Source organism: Orycteropus afer, unplaced genomic scaffold, assembly GCF_000298275.1.
Source record: "Orycteropus afer afer isolate SDZICR_OR568_19922 unplaced genomic scaffold, OryAfe1.0 scaffold00627, whole genome shotgun sequence".
Taxonomy (NCBI): Eukaryota; Metazoa; Chordata; class Mammalia; order Tubulidentata; family Orycteropodidae; genus Orycteropus; species Orycteropus afer.
The window spans coordinates 1,089,366-1,097,054 of NW_006922214.1; the positions used below are offsets into that span (position 1 = coordinate 1,089,366).

The 7,689-nt window shown below is 37.9% G+C and overlaps 1 pseudogene; it reads right to left on the reverse strand.

Annotated features, from left to right (window-relative positions):
* Window positions 1-5,218: 5,218 nt before the first annotated feature.
* LOC103210600 lies at window positions 5,219-6,151 on the reverse strand (annotated as a pseudogene).
* Window positions 6,152-7,689: the final 1,538 nt, after the last annotated feature.

A 7,689-nucleotide genomic window follows, 5' to 3' on the forward strand; every position in this document is an offset into this window, starting at 1 on the left:
ACTTGGGAATAAATCTTACCAGAGACACAAAAGATCTCTACAAAGAAAACTATAAAAAGCTACTTCAAGAAACCATAAGAGACCTACATAAATGGAAAAATATCCCATGCTCATGGATAGGAAGACTGAACATTGTGAAAATGTCAGTTCTACGGGAGCTCTGGTAGCATAGTGGCTAAGACACTCGCCTCCTAACCAGATGGCCTTTCCATTATCCAAACCCATGCGGCTCGATCTTGGTTGCAAGTGAGAAGGGTTACTATTGAAAAGATGGAGGTATATCTTCTACCTTTAAATCTGAGAGGAACCTGTGACTGCTTTAGTCAATTAGGCTATGACAGAATTAACACTAATTGAAGTCCATGACATGCAGCTTCCACCTTGTTGGTTAGAACTCATTTTTGGAGTTCTGATCCACCTTATTAAGAAGTTTGATTCCCTTGAGGCCACTTTGTTCTAAGGAAGCCCAGGTCACATGGAGGGGGTACTAAACAGATGCCTTGGTTAATGTCACCAGCTGGGCAGAGCAGTCACTTCAGGTGACAGACATGCAAGTAAAAAAGTTTCCATGTAATTCCAGTCCCTAGCCTTTTAAGTGTTGCCGGATGAGACAGACCCAGACACTGTGGAGGCAATCCATCTCCTATGTGCCCTGTCCACATTTGTTACCCACAGAATCCTTGGGCGTAATAAGGTGGTTGCAGTTTTACATGACTAAGCTTATTACACTGCAGTAGATGGCTGTAGCATCTTTGTATTCTGCATCTGCTGGAGCCTCTGGATAGTGAGTTCCTTGAGGGAAAAAAAAACATTCTTAATATCATTTTGGTGCATGAATAAAGTGCTTTTGGTCACTAGATGGAATCATGAACGGAAATTTCTTTTATTTTCTCAATGTCTTTTAATTTCTAAAATATTCTACCTCTGAATATACTGTTACATGCTGGATGTCACTGAGCTTGAGACAATCATGTAGATTCTCAAAATAAAAATAGAGAAGGGAGAAAAGACACTAAGTTCTATACATGTAAAAACTTTTACCTGCAGAAACACTTACACAATTATCCTAAGAGAAAAGTTTGGGATAAACAGGAAAACAACTTTAAAAACACATTGAATAAAAAGCAAATGTATTAAACGGTTTTCTAAAAACTCAGAGAACACAATAATGCATACAGCTTCTAAAACTTAAATTGCTTATGCATTTTGACTGTATAGCTTGCCCATCATTTCTTCAACTCCTCTCTATCCCCGCAGGGCACATCACTATGTGAGGATCCTATTATTTATCAGGTGGTATATGAAAGAGTAAATGTGGTATATGGAGGGGTGGTTTAGGGATATCAGTGTATAATGATTATAAGGCTTGACTGTCCCAAACCACATTTACAAATTTAAGGAATATTTGAGGATATTCTAAGACTTACTATGCCCACCTGAATAAAACAAAGACTATCAAAATTTATGATAAACTATAAGATTAAATCACTTAATATCTAATTTAGGGCTGTTTCCTGCATATAATCAAATATACCCAAATAAGAGCACTTTGGATACATTTTACACACAAAATAAATATATCTTCTGTCATATTGTTGTATTGGTGCATTTCAAATATGGAAATATTCCCCAAATAGTCTGTCTGCCCATTGCCCTGTGATTGTGTTATCTTTGCTTTGAATATCATTTATCAGTGGTATCAAAAGGGAATTCAGGGGTTATGCATTATACTAGGTGACACTAGTTACTGGGGGTGACAACAAAATGACTGTCTATGAAGTTTTGTGCACTGGTTTAGCAGAAATTTTTGATTTTTTATTCAAAAAATCCTCTTATAATAACTAAAACATTTTTCTTAGCCCACTTTGTATGTATCAGTATGCATACAAGTGTAAAAGTTTGTGCTAGTTGCTTTTTGAACCTTCTAATGTGCTCCAGGAAGGAGCTATGGTGGTGCAGTGGCAAGCATTTTGGCTGCTAACTTAAAGGTTCAAATCCACCAGCCTTTCCAAGGGAGAAAGGTGAGGCAGGCTGCTCCTATAAGGATTTACACCTTGGCAACTCTGTGGGGGTCGCTAAGAGTCCACATTGACTGAAAGACAGTAAGTTTCCTTTGGTTGCAATGTGCCCCGGTCACGGCTGTCATCATTAGCCAATTAAATGATGCTTTGAATCACGTGGTTTTGCATACACACACTAGAAGCATGCTACAAGCTGTCATTTTTGTTGCTGCCAGTGTTTTTATAGTCCCTGATTTTGTCCAATTTTCTGGTGTATTAGCTACAATATTATGGTAAGTAGTACTTGTGGACCTATATCAATGACTTTTTTGAGAATGAAATAGTAATTTAAGTTAAAGAAGAAGAAGAAGAAAAAAGTTACTAATAATGTTTTAACTAATAATGTTATAATTCAATGTAGAAAGATTTCACAATTTTTTTTCTTAGAATTCAGATATCTAAGAAATATTACATTGAAGCATTTTACAACTATATTATAACATATTATTCAATGATTCAAATTGATAATAAATGTTACTAAGAAACTCTTGTGGTGTAGTGCATAAGGCATTTGTCTGCTAACCAGAAGGTCAGCAGTTCAAACACACCAGCTGCTCTGTGAAAGGAAGATGGGGTAATACACTTCTGTAAAGATTTATAGCCTGGGAAATTCAATGGGGCTGCTGTAAGTCGGAATCGACTCAATGGCAGTGAGTCTAGTTTTTGGTTTGGAAGGATTCTGTGTGCTGTGAAAAGGGAGGAGGTCCACAGTTGGTGGGTGACACTGATTTATTGCACTGAGTGACACCAACTCTACTGATGTCCCTGCATATATGTAGGCTTTTCTTATCTAATAAAACTATAAACTTCTATGGTAGAAAACTGTGTTCAATTTATCTTCACACATTACTCTTCATCTTCATGGTATTCAGTATTGTTCAATATAGCACGTTACACAAAATGTGCTATCATGATTTTTTAATAAGAAGACTTTGAATAAAATTTTTATTGCCCTGGAGCAAAACAAATTGAAATTTAATCTTTTGAGTATTATTTTGAGTGTGCCCTTTGTTATCAATTTTTTTAAAATTCACATCTAATGGGTGCAAAAAGGACCCTGGATGGCACAGTTTGCTTTTAGCTACTAACCAAAAAGTTGAAATTTTGAACCCACCCAATGGCAAAATAAAGTCCTAGAGATATGCTTCTAAGAAGATTATGGGCAAGAAACCCTATGGAGCAGTTCTACTCTGTAACACATGGGGTCACCAGGAGCCAGAATAGACAGGGTGGCACAAGGTGAGGACAATAGCAACATAAGGGGGCTGAGTCTGAGCCCACTCTGTGACAACTAATAGGATCAACTGTATTGGTTTGGTATCTCTACAAAAATAAACAAAGTTAGTTCAGTATTGTTGTTCTAAGTGAATTTGGATCATAGCTCAGGATATCAAGTACTTTTATTTACTTTAACTGTTAACACAATGGTTCTTAAGATGTGGTTCCCCTGATTAGCAACATCAATATTACTTGGGAATTCATTAGAAATGCAATTTGTCTGGTCCTGCCCCAGACCTACTGTATTAGAAACTCTGGGGCTGACACGGGGTCCCACAGTTTAGAGGAAAAAAGCCTTCAAGGTGATTCTGTGTGTTTTAAAGTTTTAAGATCTACAGTGCTGTGTTAGAATTACATTGAGGCAGAAACTTGAGATGTTCCTGTGACATTTAAAGGAGAAATATGATAGTTGTATTTTTTAATAATTGGTTACATTTGCTATTTTTATGATATGTTGGATAAAAGAAAAAGAATTGAAAAAATTGGTATTGAAGAAGCAGTTAAAATAATTCCAATATGGTGTGATACATCATATTGGAATTAATTTGGTGTGTGTGTGCGTATTTTCTCCAGCACTTTGACGAGCTCTGAAGGTGGCAAGGAACTAATATATGCTTTAGTCTATGTGCCACCTACCATAAAGGAATGAACATGATATTAATAAATTTTTCATCTTGCACAAGAGAAGTTCATTAAACAAGCAGTAGACATCATTATTTGATCTGTCATCTTTTCTGATTTAGACTATTAAGTATTTTAAAAGCTCACTGCTGTCAAGTCGTATCCAACTCACAGTGACCCCTCCTTGGGTTTCCAAAGTGGTATCACTAGGGAAGTAGATTGCCCAACCTTCCTTCCAAGGAGTGGTTGGTGGGTTTGAATCGCCAGCCTTTTGGTTAGCAGTCAAATGCCTTAGAAACTATGCCACCTTTGCTCCCCATTAAGTATTTTAGGGGTAAACAATAATAAATAATAAACAATAGAGGAATCATGAAAGGTTTTTTCAAACAACTATATTTGATTAAGGCCTAAAATGTAGCTAGAATTGAACTTTGTAGAGGGATCAAATAGAACCCTTCAGTTTAAGAGAAATGATGAGTGTAGAATTTTATCAAGAGAATGAAAGATCTAAAACTGGGTAAAAGTGAAAGAGATGTTATTGTAGATTTTATTATTGTGATAATGTGGGAATGGTGCTAAAAATTTAAGCTGCGGCTATAGACTTTACATCTATAATTATGAGGAAGGGGCTGTGGGTGGTTATAGGGACTTTTCTTGTACTTCCTAAACTAGTCTGAAAAACATTTGAGGGTGTGTGTATGTGCATTAGTGCATTTGTTTGTATGTGTATAAAAATGTTATGTTTCCAGAGAAAGGTTCCTAAGTTTATTCTAGTCTCAAAGACGTCTACTTTTCTCCAAGTATACAAGCTAGTGTTATAATGTTTCAGAATTAGAAGCTTTTATGTTATACCATTTTGAGGATCCTAAAAAACCAATTGTGAGGACCTGTGCAATGAATGTATTTACCAAAAGAAACAAGCGCACTGCCGTCAAATTGGATCTGACTCATAGCGACCCCTCCTTAGGTTTCTGACGTGGTATCACTATGGAAGTAGATTGCCCAGTCTTCCTTCTGAGGAGTGGCTGGGTATTTGAACTGCCAGCCTTCGAAGGTTAGCAGTCAAATGCCTTAGGCGCTATGCCATCAGAGCCCCTATGAATATATTTAAGCACTAGGGAAATAAAAGTCCTTCTCTGCCAATGAGATTTGAGTATGATCACCATGATAGTTCTAAGAATAGCAAAAGTAGAGCACCTAGAAGATAATTGAACTGTTTAGTTAAATAAATTTCAAGTCTTTAGTAAGGCGTATCATATTTATTGTTTCTTCATTAAGAACATACTTGCAACCAACATCTTGAAAGCTCCCTTTACATCTTTGTTCCTAAAGGTGTATATAAGGGGTTCAACATGGGCGTGATGTTTCCATAGAAAAGGGACACCATCTTTCCCTGGTCCTTGGAGGTAGAGGATGGTGGTTGCAGATACATATAGAGAGCAGTGCCATAAAAAAGTGACACCTCAATTAGGTGGGAGCCACATATCCCAAATGCCTTTCGCTGACCTTCTGCTGACCGTATTCTCAACACTGCTCGAGCAATGAAAGCATATGATATAAGGATGAGTGTCACAGGTATTAGAAGGTTTGGCACACAGAGGAAGAAGAGTTCAGCCTCATATGCTGTTGTATCAACACAGGACAACTTGAGCAGAGCAGGGACTTCACAGAAGAAATGATCCACTTTGTGACCACACAGTGGCATCTTAAGGGTCAAGATGGACTGCAACACGGAGATGCTAAACCCACCAATCCAGCACGCAGCTGCCAACTGGAGGCAGAGCCTTTGGTGCATGAAGACTGAGTAGGAGAAGCTGACAAATAGCTACAAACCTATGAAAGGACATGACAGCCAGGAGAAGACATTCAGTGGAACCCAAGGCCAGAGAAACAAGAAGTTGGATGACACAGCCACTGATAACCTTTCTTGTGCTGCATAAGTTTATCAACATTTGTGGAACTACACTCGTGGTGTAGCAAAGGTCCACAAGAGACAGATAGGAAAGAAAGAAATACATAGGAGTATGGAGTTTGGGGTCCAGATGTACCACAAGAATTATGGCCAAATTGCTGAAGATTGTCAAGATATAGGAAACCAGGAACACCACAAAGAGTGGGAGCTCTAGGCAGGGTCGATCTGAGAAACCTAACAGGACGAACTCCTATGGGACGCTCTCATTTATCTTATTCATGTTAAGTGATTCAACTCTTGGTTCCCTGAAATATAAAAACCCAAAATTTTAATAAAAGCAGAGTTATTGGCTATGTCATTCAGTTATAACCATTTTGCTAGCAATTTCCATCAAATTAGACACTAGTGCTATTAATAATATAAAAACTGTATTGATAAAAATATAAATAATTCATTCTAGGTATTTCAAGTGTATTTCTTCATCTGTAAAAGTATATCGTTGTTGTTGTTGTTATGTGCCATTGAGTTGGACCCGACTCATAGCGACCCCTCCTTGGGTTTCCGAGACAGTATCACTACAGAAGTAGATTGCCCAACCTTACTTCCGAGGAGTGGCTGGTAGGTTAGCAATGTGAATTTCAAAAATTTTTAAAAAGTATATGATCAGTTAAAACATTCACAAATTATACTTTGATTTTATGTTGATGTGAAAAATATTTTCTCCTTTCAACTGAATACCTACTATTAGATAGATATCCACACAGTTCCTTTTGTTTTGGTTACCAAGTGCCACTCTGACAACAATATACCACAAAGGGGGTGCCTTGAACAAACAGGAGTTTATTCTCTTAGTTTGGAGGCCTTAAGTCCACGTTCAAAGTGCCAGGCTCTAGGGGCTGGGTGAAAGCTCCACAACTTTGGGCTTCAGCTCTGCCTCCTGCTCCCAGCCCACTATAGCTAGAGGATTTTCTTCACTCAGAAGAAAATGCTCACTGCTGGCTGCTGAGGCCGACAAGCCCAAGGTTGACAAGTAAAAAGGCACAGTGTTGATGTTACCAAACCACATGGCAGGCCATAATTCAAGTCCATTAAAAATCCCAAGGTCAGCAGAGCATGGCAAGCTGCTGAACAAAGACATGGCTACATGCATGGTTCAAGTCTACCATAAGCTAGAGACCATTCCTCAAGCCTTCTCCTTAGGTACAGGAAGCAGACTACACCCCAAAGGCAGCTACTCTGATGCTCACAGTAGATTCCACCATGGAGTTGATTACCAGTCTCATCATGGGGAATACTACATCCAGCTGCACAGTCACTCAACTAGGCCCAGCCAAGTTGACACTCAAACTTAACCACCACACTTTTCATTTGGTATTACTCCTCAGTGTCAGTGAGATTATCTTATTATGTGAATCAGTTAAATTATTTAAACTCTACACCCTCCTCAAAAAAGAAACAAATTTATCTAGCAAGTTATCTGATACATTTAAAGGAGAGATCCTTTTGCTGTGAATCGCTCATAGAAGTTATATAGAATTATTTTTTTATTTAATAACATTAAATTTGCAGAGTGACAGGTCTAGCTCATATTCCTACCTTTCCAAGTTAGTTACATTGCCCCGGGAATGTTTCTTATCCTCTGATCTTCAGGCTCCTCATTGGCAAAATGAAGTACTTTTTAAAGTAGTCTTGATGTGCAGTATAAGTGGTTTATGAAAAGCACGAAGGAAAAGAACTAAAGGAATCCAAGTATCTGAGGGTCTCAGAGAGGAATTACTTAGGATTTTTAGAACTTTAAATTTCCTAGGGTTAGCGATT